General features: G+C 41.1%; 1 protein-coding gene across 2 annotated transcripts in view; it reads right to left on the bottom strand.

Annotated features, from left to right (window-relative positions):
* Positions 1 to 17,102, bottom strand: part of slco4a1 (solute carrier organic anion transporter family, member 4A1) — a 173,955-nt gene extending 156,853 nt beyond the window's left edge. For both annotated transcript variants that reach the window (XM_048550594.2, XM_048550595.2), the window contains exon 1: positions 16,997 to 17,102. The gene's annotated coding sequence lies outside the window, so the exon portion shown is untranslated. The remainder of the gene's footprint in view (positions 1 to 16,996) is intronic.
* Positions 17,103 to 18,449: the final 1,347 nt, after the last annotated feature.

Here is an 18,449-nt window from a genome sequence, read left to right as displayed (position 1 = left end):
ACTGCATGCACGTATTTTTGGAAAAATAAGGACATTTTTAATGCAAAATTGACTCTTTTCTTCTTCAAGAGAAGAATGAACAGATAACCTGACAAAATTACCTGCATTAATTTCAGTGCGATACTAGAATAATGCACGAATACACGTCCTTTACAAGGCAATAATGTAATTGCAGGATTTGAAGCCCTCCTTAAATTCAGTTTAATACAAACATTACCCAAAATTCCTTAAATGAGGTTACAAGGTGAAGATCCTTGATGCGTGTTTTATTTCAGCAGACTAAGATGTTGTACATGTTCCCTAGTTATTACAGGCCCTGCAAGGCATATGAAAATAAACATGACTGTCCCACGGGAACATTTGTGAATTTATTCCACTCAATTTAGCACTTTAATTCCACAGCAATATTTTTAGGTATCTACATTTAGGTCAATAAAAATAAAAGGAGTGACTTGCAACATCCAAAGCAATATAGCAAACTACTTTTGAAATGTCGTTACTGATGAAATAGGAAGCCTAGCAGCCAATGTGTGAGGAAATGTTACGGAAACTGCCCTAGTCCATTGTGAAATTAACACAGTAATAGCGAAAGGACAGATTTTAGTCAACTTATGAGGAAGGCTCTGTTGCTCTTCTTCAAACAGTGCCATGGGGTCTTTTAACATCAAGCTGTGTAAGAGTTGGTTGAATGTCTCATCCAAAAGTTGGCACCACAATCAGTGCAGTGTTATCAGAATGTACTCAGAAAAGACATTTAAAAACAACAAAATTGACGACACATTAGCATTTTATTTTTATAAGACATCTGTAGAATTGCAAGTGGTTCAGTTGATGGTGGTCCTGCCACTTAGTCAGTAGGATAAGCATTCATTTCCCACTTGAGAACTTACTGAACATATGGCAAGTATTCAAGTGGCTCAGAGCAGACTGTTAATCAACTTGAAAAAAATCTTTCCAGTGCTCCACACCTTTTTCCAAGAGAGAAAGCTAAAGATAGCATTTCTTTTGAAAGCACAATCCCAAAAACAAACAGGCGTTTGCCTCGAGCTTATTAGCATAATGCAATTTTGTACATTTTACAATATTTGGAAATAACTGTAGTTGAAAAGGGAAGAGTTCCCAACAGGCATAATAACACATTCGTACCACTAGGTCCCCCTCAGCACATTTTTGACAGGTTTCAAATCACACCAAAAAGCAGTGATAATTTATTTCCCCCTCTTTTTGTACTGGAGTGAGTTTTATTTCCAATGGAGAAGTCCCACCGTGAAACCCAAAAGTGGAAGTTTACTCTACAGCAGCAAACAGCACAACCACCAGCAGTGGCTATGTTTGAAGTTGGAGGATGAGGAAGAAAGTGGTTGCATGATGATGCATCTTCAAAGAGTCAAGATCAGACAGACTAACCCAGCTGATCAGACTGGGGAAGAGGGGGCTACACTTACATGCAATGCAATGCTGTAAGCAATGGGGTAGCAACAGCCTCCCCAAGCTGTGAAATGGTCTTGTGGTGATCACCCCAATGTGGCAACAGCCCTTCCCAATGCTAGTAAAATGTCGGTGGGATAAAATGCAGCCCTTTGTTGCACACTTAAGGGTGGGTCAATTGCTCATCCACTGAATGCCCATGCTGCTAAACTGCAACCACTGGTACTCTGCCTGGGCATTTAGATGATATCAGTACACTCCCTTCTTGGGCTATTGACCAATTACCCCAATCCCAGTCAAAATTGGTAAAATTCAGCCCACTCATTTTCCTTGCAGCAGCTTAATCGATCATCTACACTCTTTACCTATAAAACTCTCCTTCCTGTTCAGTTTGAGTATATATTCTCTCCATGTTCGCAAATCTCTTAGTGGGAATGAAGGTAGGACAAAGAACAAAGAAAATTACTGCACAGGAACAGGCCCTTCGGCCCTCCAAGCCTGCGCCAATCAAGATCCTCTGTCTAACCTATCATCTATTTTCTAACGGTCTGTGTCCATTTGCTCCCTGCCCATCCATGTACTTGTCCAAATATATCTTACAAGACGCTAACGTGTCTGCGTCTACCACCTCCGCTGGCAACGTGTTCCAGGCACCCACCACCCTCTGTGAACTTTCCACGCATATCTCCCTTAAACTTTCCTCCTCTCACTTTGAACTCATGACCCCTAGTAAATTGAGTCCCTCACTCTGGGAAAAAGCTTCTTGCTATCCACCCTGTCTATACCCCTCATGATTTTGTAGTCCTCAATCAGGTCCCCCCTCAATCTCCGTCTTTCTAATGAAAATAATCCTAATCTACTCAACCTCTCTTCATGGCTAGCACCCTCCAGAACAGGCAACATCTTGGTGAACCACCTCTGCACCCTCTCCAAAGCATCCACATCCTTTTGGTAATGTGGCAACCAGAACTGTACACAGAACTCCAAATGTGGCCGAACCAAAGTCCTATACAACTGCAGCATGACCTGCCAACTCTTGTACACAATACCCGTCCAATGCAGGAAAGCATGCCATATGCCTTCTTGACCTTCATTGTCACCTTCAGGGAACAATGGACCTGAACACCCAGACCTCACTGTTCATCAATTTTCCCTAGGACTTTTCCATTTACTCTATAGTTCGCCCTTGAATTTGATCGTCCAAAATGCATCACCTCGCATTTGCCCGGATTGAACTCCATCTGCCATTTATCCGCCCAACTCTCCAGTCTATCTATATTCTGCTGTAATCTCTGACAGTCCCCTTCACTATCTTCTACTCCACCAATCTTAGTGTCATCTGCAAACTTGCTGATCAGACCACCTACACCTTCCTCCAAATCATTTACAAATATCACAAACAACAGTGGTCTCAGCACAGATCCCTGTGGAACACCACTGGTCACAGGTCTCCAATTTGAGAAACTCCCTTCTACTACTACCCTCTGTCTTCTGTTGCCTAGTCAGTTTTTTTATCCATCTAGCTAGCACACCCTGGACCCCATGTGACTTCACTTTCTCCATCAGCCTGCCATGGGGAACCTGATCAAACATCTTACTGAAGTCCATGTATATGACATCTACAGCCTTTCGCTCAATCAACTTTGTCACGTCCTCAAAGAATTCTATTAAGTTGGTAAGACATGACCTTCCCAGCACAAAAACATGTTGCCTATCACTGATAAGCCCATTTTCTTCCAAATGGGAATAGATCCTATCCCTCAGGATCTTCTCCAGTAGCTTCCCTACCACTGACGTCAGGCTCACCAGTCGATAATTACCTGGATTATCCTTGCTGCCCTTTTTAAACTAGGGGACAACATTAGCAAGTCTCCAGTCCTCCGGGACCTCACCCGTGTCTAAGGATGCTGCAAAGATATCTGTTAAGGCCCTGGCTATTTCCTCTCTCGCTTCCCTCAATAACCTGGGATAGATCCCATCCGGACCTGGGGCCTTGTCCACCTTAATGCCTTTTAGGATACCCAACACTTCCTCCTTCCTCATGTCAACGTGACCTACAGTAAGCAAACATTTAATGTTTGCAACATCGAATACTTTCCATGTAATTGTGAAACTAGAAATGCACAAGTTAGTCTGATTACAGCTTATGCATTCACACAAGGATCGGGAAATTGAGAGTTCAAAGCCCATAGTTCAGTTTGATACAGTATGTAGCACTTTGCATGCTGCAGTCCAAAAGATGTATAAAGTGCTCTTAGGGAAGAAACTGAATGTAGGGATTGTTGGTGGGGGGGGGGGGGGGGGGGGGGGGGGGGGGAGTGGTGGTGGGGGGGCGTTGTGAAAATGATACATTCACTTTTGCTGGAAATGGCAATTAGAGTCATGGAGATCCACAGCATAGAAACAGGCCCTTCAGTTAGTGTGGCACTAACTTTATTTGCCATATACAATTTGCCTGGTCTGATGGCTGTCCAGGTCATACTGCATTTAGGCACTTGAATATGGATTATGTATACTTTTCATCTTATGATAGACCCTTAAGATAGAATCCCTACAGTGTGGAAACAGGCCATTTGGCCCATCAAGTTCATGTCGAACCCTCCAAGAGCATCCTCCCAGACCCACTCGCAAACCCTACCCCTGTAACCCTCATTTCCCATGGCTAGCCCACCTAGCCTACGCATCCCTGGACAGTATGGGCAATTTCGCATGGTCAAATCACTCAACCTGCACATCTCTGGACTGTGGGAGGAAACCCAAACATAGACAGGGACAATGTGCAAACTCCACAAAGGCAGTCACCCAAGGCTGGGATCGAACCTGGGTGCCTAAAGCTATGAGACATTAGTGCCAATCACGGAGCCACCACACCAACCCTTTTGAAACAAAAGTCGTTGAAGAAGCAACTGAAGGAGTTGGAACAAGGGCCCTACCCGAGGAACTCCTGCAGTGACCTGGGGTTGAAATGATCAGCCTACAAAAAATCACAAAGACCTTCTTTGCGCTAAGCATAACTTCAACTAGGTATCACAGATCCAGACCTCATTAACTTCAATTGTTCTAGAAATCCTTGAGGCTACATTCAGGCCTTAACATGAAGGGCAGCCATTTACCTTGCCTCTAGAATTCAGTCGCATTTTCCAAGTCTGAACATTGCCTGTAAAAGAACTTGGGAGCCAAGTAGCCTTTGTAGAATCCAAACTAATCATCCGTGATTAGATTACTCCTAAGCAACTATTACTCAACAGCACTATGGAGAACACCTTCCATATCTCTGCTGATGATTGTGAATAGAGGGAAGGGGCTATAATGCTGGATTAGGTTTGTCCTGCATTTTGTGCCGAGGACATAGAGGAAAATTTCCATATTGTTGGGTACATTGTATAAGTACTGAAGCCGCTTTGCTAGTAGTGCTGGTGCATACATCTTCTGTACAGTGGTTGGGACGTTGCAAGGGTGCATGGCCCTTTCAGTATCCACTGTACTTACCTCTTTCTTGATATGCTGAAATTAGCAGAATAGTGCTGAGGAGGAGGCCAAGATCTAATCTGCATTTCTGGCTGAAAATAATTGCAAGTGCTCCTGCCTTGGTTTTTGGATTTTTGACATTACTACTAATGAAACACCAGAAATGACAGCTGAAGAGTTACTAACCAGCTGGTCAGCAAATCCCAAGGACATAAAGAGGGTTACATAAACCCAAGTTTTCTTCCTTTCATAAACCTGTGCAAATCCACTCAACTTGGAGCTCTGCTGAACAGATTTCATTTCCAAATACTGCCCAGGAAGCAGAATGAATCTTCAAAAAAGGTACTGAACTACAACATTCAAGATCACTTTTCTAAATTATTAACATTTGAGCAAATGGAGAAGTGTTGCAATTATCAACTTACTACATTCTTCCTGGTGATTAGCTGTACAATCAACGCTTACACTACAGCTGCATTCCATGGCTAAAAATATGAGGCCAACTCAAAATAGACACAGCATGCTCAGAAAATTCTATAAAAAGTCATTTTTTTTTAGAAGTGTCATTTTTAAGAACTCGACTGTTTCATTTATTTCAGAAAATGAGTAATCTTTTTAAAACTACACAAATTTCCTCATAGCACAAGAAACGGTCATTGAAAACCACTCATTCTGTTGATAGGCAGATAGTTCCTCATTGAAACATAAACTTTCCCTTGATTCTGTGCAGACACCTAATTTTCAAATGGTAACTAAATTGTCTTTATTAATTCATGGGATTGCGGGCTTCATTTGGCTGGGCCAGCATTTTTTGACCATCATTGCTGCCCTAAAGAAAGTGATGGTGAGCTGCCTTCTTGATCTCCCATAGCCCATTTGATGCAGGAAAACCCACAATAGGGAGGGAATCCCAGGATTTTGTCTACTAAGTGAAACTTGAAGAAGTGATACTGTTGGAGGTGGTCATTGCCTGGAATTTGTTGGGGAAAATGTTACTGGCCACAAGGGTCTAGGCCCGAAACGTTAGCTTTTGTGGTCCTGAGATGCTGCTTGGCCCGCTGTGTTCATCCAGCTTCACACTTTATTATCTATGAGCCCAAACTGTCTGTCTGGATTTGAGATGGACTACTTTAGTATCTGAGGAGTAACAAGTGGTGATGAATATAGTGTAATCATCAGTGAACATCCCCACATCTGACTTTAAGAAGGTGGGGAAGTTTATTGATGAATCAGCTGAAGATATTTGGGACTAGGACACTCCCTGAGGATCTCCTGATGAGAAGAAATGAAGCTGATATGACTGATCTTCAACTACCACAACTAAATTTATTTCTCCCCAGTAATGACTCCAATCAGTAGACAGCTATCCCACCATTTTCTATTTGGCCTTAGATTTGATGCAGGCCCTTGATGTCAAGGGCATTCACTCTCACCTCAATGAAAGTTACTTATTTTTCCTGTATGTTTGAACCAAATCCGTAATAACGTTAGGGTGGCCCTGGCTCTGACTCAAACTGAGCATCAGTAGCTAGGTTATTGCTAAGCAAGTGCTGATAGATAACACTGTTAATGGCCTCTTCCATCATTTTACTGATGATTGAGAGTGGACCCATTAGATGGCAATTGGCAAATTTTGAGGTTGTCTTGCCTATTACCTACAGGGCACATTTTCACATTGTTGAGTAGATGCCAGTGTTGTAAATGTACTGAAACAGCCTGGCTAGAGGAGTGGTATATGCTGAAGTACATCTTCAGTACAGTTGCCAGAATTTTATCAGGGCCCAAATTCCCATCAGCATCCAGTGCCTTCCGTTGGTTCATAATATCATGTGGAGTGAACTGAATTTGCTGAAATCTAGCAGCTGTGATGCTTGGAACTCCACAGAACTCTGAGGTGAACCATCCACTCAGTACTACTGGCCGACTTTTGTTGCAAATGCCTCAGCATTTTCTTTTGCACTGATGTACTGGGTTTCCCTGTCATTTGAAGGTAGGGATACTTCCGGAGCCTTCTCCTCCAGCAAGTTGTTTCATTATCCACAACTATGTGCAAGTAGATCATGCAGGATCGCACAGCTTTGATCTAATTTGTTAGTTGTGGAACTTCTTAGCCCTACTGCTTATTGCTAAAGCTACTTGACATGCAATTCGCCCTGTATTGTAAGCTCATTAGGTTGACACCTCATTTAAAGGTATGCCTTGTGCTGCTCCTGGCATGCCCTCCTACACTGTTCATTAAAATAGGATTAATCTCTGACTTGATTATAATGGTAGAGCAGGGGATATGCTGGGACATGATATGCAGATTGTTTTGTAGTATTATTCTACAGTTGTACATATATCACACTGCCCTGTCTTGAATTGCTAGATACGTCTGAAATTTATCTCATTTAGATAATTATAGTGCTACATAATATAATGGACGGTATCTTTAATGTGAAGATGGAACGTTGTTTCCACAAAACTGTGTGGTGGTCACTCCTATCAGTATTGTATCTGCAGCTAGTTGATTGGTGAAGATGGATTTTTATTTTTGCCTCCTGTTGGTTCCCTCACCTGCAACAGACACTGTCTAGCAGCTATGTTCTTCAGCACTTGACCAACTCAGTCAATAGAGGTGCTGCCAAGCCACTCTTGATGGCATTTCAGAGTTTCTGACAGTCATGCATGGGTGTCAGAAGTCCCACATGTATCTCTAGCAGAGCAAGATCATAGAGAAGAGTGACTATCACTCACTAGAGCAGGACCACAAGAAGAATGTGTGAAAGGACTAACAAGGCTAAAGATTTTACTGAAATACAAGCCAGGAAGAGAAACAGTTTATATTCAACACTATCTCAGTTGCTGCCACAGATAGAGGAGCTAGAGGATCTAGAAATAAAGATTTATCATTTCGTGAAAACAATACCACCGAAAATGCGTTAACTTAGAGCTTACACCAGCCAAAGTGAGGAACTACATATGCTGAGTCACAAGAAATCCAGGATTAGGCGGATTAGATACAGCAAGGTCAGGCTATAATACTGATTTGTCACAGTTAGATATCTCTTTCCAAGATGGTGTTCTGAAAGCCAGATCTAGATTTATCACAATATGATGTAGGAAGAACTTTGCTGGGAGTGAAAGTCGATATGAAGGCTACATGGGAATGGAAAGGCATAAATGCAGAGCCATATCAGACATGCACTGGACAGGTATCAACAAAGGCATCAAATAGGTGGTATCTACGTGTGATGCTTGTCAGAAATACCGAGTTGTACTGATAATGACTAAAGCACCAACTAGACCATATCATACTGTAGGACCCGATTTACTCACACATAATCAAGATTGGGGTATCAAGGTCATGTTATAGTATTCAAAGCTGCCTTTTATCCAGAGGATTAAAGACAAGAGCCACAACAAATTAGTTCACTGTATGAAGTATGTTTACTGAATGAGGGATTCCTTTGAGACTAATATACGACATAGGCATATAGTTCACATCTGGAAATTTTGGTAAGTTTGATGTGCAAAATGGTTTAACATAATCACTCTGTCACCAGAATCCTCAGGGAAGTGTGTTTAGTGGAACGCTAAATCCAGACATTCAAAAGAATCCTTGAAAAATACTGAGAGACAAAGAAAGACTCAAACTGTGCCTTATTCTCACTCCAATCTAAACCTTTCAACCCCAAAAAAGGAAATCACCCGTACAGCTGTGAAGTGGATGAAAGTACCAGACTATTCTGCATTCATAATGTATCCATCCTCCAAATGAGGAAGAGAAAATGAGACAGTGACTCACTGCAACAGAGGAAAAGGATCAGCACTACAACAGGCAGTCTTGATCTCTACACGAGCTATGAAAAGGACAAACTGTACATATCCCAGGAAGCTTTCATACAAACCTGGCATGCAGCAAAAGTTGCCAACAAAGCAGAGACCAAAACAGGCAAGAAATGGAGAAAGTCCCTATTTGACAGATAGGTGAAATGGATAAACCAGAAAAAGATTATTAACATCAGAATCATCACAATACAGCTGTCATGACTGGTAACAGAAAGGATGATTCCTGCAAAAAGAAGAGCAGATGTAAAACATCACCAATGCAGCCAATTCACCACAACAAAGGAGGAATACCAAATATACAAGATTAAAGATATGGTGACCAGAACTGTACACAATTCTCGATGCAATCTTACACATGTCTGAAACAAGTTCTGAATCACCTCCATGTTCCTGTACTCTATACCCACATTAATGAAACTCAAGATTCTGTCTGCATTTTTAACTACTCACTCCACCTGTGTTGCCATCTTCAATGATCTGCACACATTCACAATCTTCCCCTGCAGTCCCTTTAAAATTGTACCCCTTATTTTGTATTGTCAGTCCATGTTCTTCCTACCAAAATGCATCATCTCAAATTTCTGCATTGAACTTCATATGCTAATAATCTCGCCCCCTCGGCTTCCTCGTCCATGTCCTTTTGAAGTTCTACACAGTCTTTTCACAGTTTAAGAGCTTCTAAGTTTTACATAATTTGCAAACTTTGGAATTGTCCTCTACACACCAAGACTTAGATAATTAATATTAGCAAGAGCAAGCATCTCCATACAACTGCTGGAGAACTCCACGATAAACCTTTCTCCAGAAAGGTCTGAAAAATATCCATCAGCCAATGGCCATTTCCCATGTATTCAAGTTGCTACAATCCCTTTTATTAAATTAGCTATAACTTTTCAAGCTTGTTGTGTGGCACTGTATTGAATGGCAGCATGGCAGTTAAATAACATTTATTCTTTAGAAATCCATGTTGGCTCTTTCTAATCGATCCACTTTTTTTGTGAGGTGACTATGAATTCTATTCTGAAAAATTGTTTCTGGAAGCTTTGCCACCACTGAAGTTAAACTACCTCATCAGTACTTGATGGCCTTATCCTTATAGCCTTTTTCTGATCTAGAGTATGATGTTTGTAATTCCCCATTCTTCTGGCATCTCTCCCAACTCTAGTGAACCATGGCCAGTACTCCTACAATTTTCACTGTCACATGTTTTAATATCCATGGATGGATCTCATCTGATCCCAGTGCCTTGCCAACTCAAGTACAAACTTCGCTACCAATTTTGAATCCTTCTAGAGTCAGTTGTGTCTTCCCTCAACATAACCTGGATGACTAACTGCTTTGTAAAGACAGATGCACAGTATTTGTTTAATACTCCTGCTGTGTATAAATCCCCTGTTGCCCATTCTTCATTTAACCACATTTGGCTGTTTTCATGCCTTTTGCTACTTGGATGTCAACAGAAGACGCTGGGATTCCCCTTTATGTTTGTGACCAACTATTCATGATTTGCTTCTCTAATATGGTCTTTTTCACCTGCTCTCAAACCTTCCATATTCTTAGTGGTTCTCAATTGTTATTTTGTGTATGAAACCACTCAAAAGCACACATTATTTTCTTTATCTTAACTTCTATCTCCTTTGTCATCCAGGAATTGTTTGCGTTCTGTTCCTCTTTTGAGAGAATATACTTTGACTGTTGACAGAACCATCCCCTCTTTGAAGATGTCCCATTTTACATGGACAGTTTTCCTATCAATCTTTTTGTCTAAATGGTCTAGCTCCATTCTTGCCTCATTGGCTCCACATCAATTAACTTTTTAAAATTCAGATTGACCATGTTCAATATAAAAGTAGGAAAGTGTTGCTGCTAACATACAAGGCTTTAGAGAGACCACACCTGGAGTACCGATTACAAATTTGCTTCTCTTTCTTGAGGATGCGTGTAGTTGTATTGGACGCAGTTCGCAAGAGATTCACTAAATGGTTTCCGGAGATGAGAAGTTTGTCGTATGAAGAAAGATTGAACAGTTTAAGCCTGTACTCTCTAGAGTTTAGAAGAATGAGAGGAGATTTAATTGAGAGATAAAGATTACTAAAGTGGATTGACAAAGTAATCATAGAAAGAGTGTTTCTTCATGTGGGGCAAACTAGAATGAGAGGTCATAGTGTTAGGGTGAGGGACACCAGATTTAAAACAGAGAGGAAGACAAGTCACTTCTCCCAAAGGGCTGTGAATCTTTAGAATTCACTACCCCAAAGTCCAGTGGATGCTGAGATGTTGACTAAATTTAAGAAGGAGCTCGAAAGGTTTTTAATTACTAATGGGCTGAAGGATTATGGAGAGTGGACAGGAAAGTGGAATTGAGGCCAAGATGAGATCAGCCATGATTGTATGAAGTGACGGAGCAGGCTCAAGGGTTTGAATTGCCTACTCCTGCTCCTAGTTCTCATGTCCTACACCACACCATCATACTATTCTTTCTGATACAATAATCATGTAAATTCTTCCCCTTCTGACATTTGATCTCCTTGGCCCATCTCATTTCAAAGAACGAGGTCTAACAGTGGATCTTTTCCTGTTAGACTGGACATAACTCCTTTATTAAATTCTCATTAGAATCTAGGAACACTTTTCACTCACTTACTCTACCAGTAGTCCATTTTATATTGCAAAATTGTAAAGTCCCCTGGTGTTCTTCTCTAGCGTTCCCTTTTGGTTCAATAACACAATTAAAATGTCCTGCAAGATGCTCAGTTCCACCTCTGGTCAGGAACAATCTGTCCAACTTCTGTAGGGACATAGAAACATCAGTAGGTCACTTAGTCCCTCAAATCTGGTCCACCATTCAAAGAGATCAAGGCTGACCTGTTGGTACAACTCCATATCCCTGCCTTTGGCCCATATCCTTTAATACTTTCATTTAACAAAAAAAAACTCTCTCAGATTTAAAATTACCAACTGATCCCACATCTACTGTGGTATGTGGAAGACAGCTCCAAACACCCACAACTCTGTGTAGAAGTCATACAGTCTTAGTCACAGAGTAATGCAGCATGAAAATGTTTCCTAAAATTTCTCCTGAACAGTCTAACCTTAATTCTCAGACTATTCCCCCTAGTTCCACAATCCTCAAACAGCAGAAATGTTTATCTTTATCTACCCTGTCATTTCCTATTAATATCTTGAAGACTTTGATTAAATCGCCCCTTAACTGTCTAAATTCCAGAGAAAACTGGCCTAATTCATAACTTAACCTCTGAAGTTCAAGTATCATTCTTGTAAACCTTATGCTGTACTCACTCCAAAGCGACTGCATCCTTCCAAAGATGTGGTGCCCAGATATGCTCACAGAGTCCAAGTGGGGTTTAACCAGAGTTACAAGGATGCAGCAGTATCACTTCTGCATCCCTTGTACTCTAGTCTTCTGGATGTAAAAGGCAAAATTCCACTAGATTTATTCAGTATTTTTTCATCTGTTTGAGATCTTTTAAATACTTATAAATCTGAATCTCCAAGTCTCTTTGGACATCACAATATTTTACTTCAGACCACCAACTTATCGTTTTTTCAGTTCAAAATAGATAACCTCCCGCACTTGCTTACTTACAAACTCCATCTGCCACACAGTTTTATTCATTCACTTAGCTGATCAATGCCACTTTGTAATTTTATGTTATCATCTCCATTGTCAGTCATGCCGCCTAACTTTGTGCCATCGGCAAATGTGGATATATGACTTTCTATGCTAGTATCCAAGTCATTAATAAATAAAGGGAATAATTAAGTACCCTAATACAGATCCATGTAGGAAACCACTGGTCTCATCCTGCCAATTCGAATACAAACACATTATTCCTACTTTGTCATGTGCCACTCAACCACTTTCGGAGGCATGTATTTTGCCTTCAATTCCGTGGACTTCTACCTTACTTAATAGTCTCTTTTGTGGAACTTTATCAAATGCCTTCTGCAAGTCCGTATAAACAATAATCTATATACAAACCGATATCCATCATACATCTGTGAAAATTCCCTGGTCCGTTACACAGAGACTGTTTACTGCAACATCTGTAGGGCTGTCTTCCAGTGGACCAGGCCTAGTTTTGCAGGAATCTGAAATGCTCCCACCTACCAACCTTATTCCTCTATATTTTGCTTCTATGTCTGTGCTCACTTACATATGGCAATGAGAGTAATCTAGAGATTACTAGATTTGATGTCCTGCTTGCTAATTTTACTCTCAACTGCCTAATTTCCAATTCCAGAACCACACTTGCCTTCCTGCCTACCTCATTAATATCAATATGGACGAGAACCTCAGGCTGTTTGCCTTCACCAGAAGAAGGTCCTGCAGTTGCTCTGTAATATCCTGGACTCTGTCATGGGAAGGTTACATATTATACTGGAGTCATGTCTATGGGCACACAACAGATGAATCCCAATTGCTGTTCTTTGCTTCTTCTTTTCATCCTGTATAATTGAGCTACTTAGAGTTCACAAATGCAGCTCCGACAGTACTCCCTTGAAGAATTAGCACTCCCATCAACTTCCAAAACAGAAAACAATTTGGGAGCAGAACCCCAGGGAACTTCTACACTACCTGCCTGTTTCTATTGGGCTGCCGGGTAACCACCCATTCCCTTTCTGCCTCCCTTTTCTCAAGTTATGGTGTGACCACCTCAGTTTTGGGGAGCACAGTGGCTCAGTGGTTAGCACTGCTGCCTCACAGCACCAGGGACCCGGCTTCGATTCCACCCTCGGATGATTGTCTGTGTGGAGTTGCTACATTCTCCCAGTGTCTGTGTGGGTTTCCTCCAGGTGCTCCAGTTTCCTGCCACAGCCGAAAGATGCGTAGGATAGGTGGATTGGCCATGCTAAATTGCCCGTAGTGTTCATGTGTAGATTAGGTGGGTTATAGAAGGATGGGTCTGGCTGGGATGCTCTGAGGGTTGGTGTGGACTTGGGCTGAAGGGCCTGTTTCTACACTATAGGGATTCGATGATTCTATTACTCCAGCCACTGCTGGAGCTCAGAAACCTGAGGCTCCTGTATAGATGTGCTCAGACACCAGAGGGTCCATGAGTTCCCTAATTTTACAGCCAACACATTTCATTCAATCAAACTATGCTGCCAATTTATTAACTTTACTCAGCTTTGGACTCTTTATGTTGACACAGGCATTCCCCTATTCCTGGGGATTGTCAGTTAAATCCACTTCTTTAAAAATAATACTTCTGTAACTTACAGCAACAGAAAGTTAGTCCCTAATAGCAGATTCTTACCAAGCACTGAACTTATTGCAAAAGAGGAGGAAAAACAGACCACTCCACCCTTTGCCAGATGTCCCACTCAGAGCTACACTTCTTCCAGGAAACTTTACTTAAAGCACTTGTTCCCCTTCTGCATCAAATATCTATTTTAAACTAAATTCCCAGCAGTACTTACTCAAAATCTGTTTTTCGATTTGATAAGGAAATGACAAAATATCACCGCTTAGCACTGTAGGAGATTGGAAGACTGAGTATGGATTATGATAGCAGATATTATAATAAAGAACAGCGAATTGAGCGAGTGTGGGCAGTTGAAATTAAGATAACAATCAGAGCACGAGGAAATTATACACTGAACGTGCCAAAGAGAAGGAGGAAGGCCATATTAGGTTGGAAATAAAACAAGAACTATGGATGCTGGAGATCTGAAACAAAACAATACACAAAGTGCTAGACCCTTAAAGGATCACTGGACTCAAAACATCAATCCTGCTTTGTGTCCCCAGATGCCGCCAGAACTGCTGAGTTTTTCTAGCAATTTCTGTTTGTGTTGTAGTAGGATGTCAGTGGGGGAAACTGGTGTCATTTTGCAACAAATTATGAAAGGAATGGCAAAAAGATGTAGTCGACCAGTAGTAGAGGAGGGAGACCAAAATGTGACTTGGTGAAAAGGCGTAAACTACTACTGTGCAGATTCAGACAGAGCAACTGGAAGGAAGTTTCTGTTTTGGCACCTTGGCTACACCTGGGAGTCAAATTTCAGTCAAGGACAGGAATCAAACAGGTAGTGGCAAAGCAAAGATCACTCAACAACACAATAGTAAAATCCAGAGCACGTTAGAAGCAGCAGGAGCAATTCAGAGATAATTGAACAGCCTGAGTAATTCTGAGATAAGTCTCAGAAGTGAGCAATAGCACAAGTCCAGCAGAGAACATAATATCAGTAGAAAGAAGTGACAGAGGTGCTGTACTCTCAAAGCCAGATTGGCTTGCATCCAAGATAGCTCCTTTTTAAGATCTAAACCTTACTGAATTTAGCTCTTCGATATTAAAATTCAGACATTAAACGTAGTGTGGATTCTCTATTCAATCAAATAAAAACCGAAAGAACTGTGGATGCTGTAAACCAGGAACAAAAACAGAAATTGCTGGAAAAGCTCACCAGGTCTGGCAGCATCGGAGACGAGAATTCAGAGAATGAACATTTTGGGTCAGGAAGTTCCGAAGAAGGGTTACTGGACCCGAAATGTCATCTGATGTAGCTCCACTGATGCTGCCAAACCTGCTGAACTTTTCCAGCAACTTCTGTTTTTGCTCTCTATGTATCAACTGCAACTGCATTTTATTTGATTTCTCACTGAAAACTGCTTATTCTTTAGAAGCTGATTGATGTATTTCCCATCTCGCACATTTTGTTTTGTAAACTTACCTTGAAATAGATAAAATGAAGCTTTCTAAATAGATCTGAATTGGGTATTCGAATCTTGAATAACTTCGACTTAGAGATGCAAGTATAAACGAGAATTTTGAAAATGAGGGAGAAATCGGGCGATATTAAAATTCAGACATTAAACGTAGTGTGGATTCTCTATTCAATCAAATAAAAACCGAAAGAACTGTGGATGCTGTAAACCAGGAACAAAAACAGAAATTGCTGGAAAAGCTCACCAGGTCTGGCAGCATCGGAGACGAGAATTCAGAGAATGAACATTTTGGGTCAGGAAGTTCCGAAGAAGGGTTACTGGACCCGAAATGTCATCTGATGTAGCTCCACTGATGCTGCCAAACCTGCTGAACTTTTCCAGCAACTTCTGTTTTTGCTCTCTATGTATCAACTGCAACTGCATTTTATTTGATTTCTCACTGAAAACTGCTTATTCTTTAGAAGCTGATTGATGTATTTCCCATCTCGCACATTTTGTTTTGTAAACTTACCTTGAAATAGGTAAAATGAAGCTTTCTAAATAGATCTGAATTGGGTATTCGAATCTTGAATAACTTCAACTTAGAGATGCAAGTATAAACGAGAATTTTGAAAATGAGGGAGAAATCGGGGCTGGATAGATTTATGATCAGGAATAGATGAAAGAGACCTCAAAAATGTGAATGCTGGCGTTCAGGAGAGACATTCCTCAGCCAAATAAAAACAAAAATCACGCCACGTCAAGAGAATAAACCATTTAAAGAAATCATGAAGGCTGTTTAATTCATTTTGAAAGAAAAAAAGTTGTGAGAAACTACGTTGCACTCTATCCTTGATATGTGATGATTCATTTCTTGCAACGTCAAAGTGGTTTCACAAAATTATCTCAAGGGAACCAAATAATGACTCCACAAACTAATGCCCAGAGAACACGTGGAGTGTGCAGTAAGATTATTGTTCCTATCAATACATAAGAATTTTATCAGAACCAGTTCCTCATTGTTTGAGGTGCTTCTAGGCACCTGTTAAGCTGCATTGAGACGAACACGGCAGCTGTGACCGATAGTAACCCCATCGCTGCCTCCTGTACCACACAGCAACAACATTTTATTGGTTTAAGGGGCTGAGTGACTCTGATGCCGCTAGTCTTTAGATCGCATTTCACAGCTACAGCTTCCCCCCGGACATAAATAGCAATATCGCACATTTCATACAGAAAACCTTCCCAAGATCACAAGGTAACAATTAGAGGACTAAGGATCCATGTGTAAGGAAACGTATTAAATGTCGTTATGGCAACCTGTCAGCCACATGTTTACAATCGTATTCCGTGTAAAATACAAACATAGGGCACACGATGAATTTTAAATAAGCCAACTCTCTAATACAAGCAAACAAAAGATCAGTTAGCCCGCATGATAACAGCACGTTTCAAATTGTCATTGATTATCTTTATCTCCATTGGTTGTAATTGTGTTGATTTAGCAGTTTCCATCCCAGGGTATGTTTTTGTTCTGGAGGCTGGTTAAGGGGAATCACTAGCCGTAACAGTCTGGAAAAGTGAAAAGAGACTCACATGTAGCGCTGACTATTAGCTTCACGCTCGGTCCAGATCCAGGTCCAATCTCTCATTCATGAAGCGAAGGAACAGATAGTGACTGACAGCCGACTCGGCTAATGACCACACCGGTATATGGCGTTACGCCTGTACACCAATCAGAGAGACTCTGACCGACTGAGTGACATGAATATGATCCATTCATAACAAAGCGGATCCCAAGTGAGTGATGCTCGAATCTCCTCACGATGTAACCCACGCTGTGCAAAGATGATCAATGCATACTGAAATTGTTACTTATTTGTTACATATTCGCAGCGTTTAATTTTTATTTACCTTTGTTTCATTGGAAATTATTTATAATTCTGCAAAAGCAAAGAAATTCACACTATTGATTTCAGCAACGGTTTTGTATCCTGCCATCCCTTCTTTCAGTGAAAGAAAGACTTGCATTTATATTGTGCCCATTATGATTGCTTGATGTGCCAGGACTACGCAAATCTACAGCTGAGGCTGGCTCAGCATTTTATTTTGCTTTTTCCTTCCATTATTACAACAATAGTACTTATATTTCCCCACAACAGCCGTTATGTGTGTGTGGAATGCAATGACGTAGTGAAGTCACCATTGTGCAAAAGATTTTATTCAATGTTTCCACCAAAGAGGAAAAACATCCATGTGGCCAGTGACCCAGTACCAAGCAAAGCCCAATAAAAGCATTGCTGTTATGATCTGTATAAAACACTGAATAGGTCTCAACTGAAGGTAAGTGTCGAATTCTGGGCACCACATAGGAAATTATTAGACAGGATGCAACAAAGGCACAAGAATAATAGGAAAGTAGGTGCTTCTGCATGGTTACATTATGGATCCCAAATACCAAACAGTCTCTCAGCATCTCATTCAGTGTTAACCCAAAATTTTATGCCTCTGCCAGTCATCTGAACCTCATCAAAAATCCCAATTTTTTGGGACTCCCCTGATTCTCTAACAGCCAAATAAAACCAATAGCATCTCACAACTAGAAGCGGTTTGGGTTTGTAATATTCCTTAACTAGCTCCATCAGCTCTTGGAAGGTTTTAGCCTCTGGTGCCTCTGGGAAAGTTAAGCCCCTTATAACCTAGAATGCTGCGGGTCTGCAAGCAGTCAGAGGGATTACTCTTTGCTTTTCATCTGCCTCAATTTCATTTGCCTGGAAAAATTATTGCATTCTTTCCACATACTGGGCTCAGTCCTCAACAGCAGGATCAAATGAGTCGAGCTTCCCAAACAAAGGCATGATGCCAGAAATGCTTACCCTAACTCCAAGATGACTGTTCCAGGTGAATGTTCTTCAGGCATATCCTGTTTTGTCTCATCACCACTGACATAACTGCAAAGAGGCCAGCATCCTATCACCAAGCCACCCTGTATTTACTTTTGCACAGTACACTGGCTGTGCCCAGCCAGCTCAGTCAGTCACCTGAACTG

Source organism: Stegostoma tigrinum, chromosome 19, assembly GCF_030684315.1.
Source record: "Stegostoma tigrinum isolate sSteTig4 chromosome 19, sSteTig4.hap1, whole genome shotgun sequence".
Lineage (NCBI taxonomy): Eukaryota > Metazoa > Chordata > Chondrichthyes > Orectolobiformes > Stegostomatidae > Stegostoma > Stegostoma tigrinum.
This window is presented reverse-complemented; position numbering and strand designations above follow the sequence as displayed.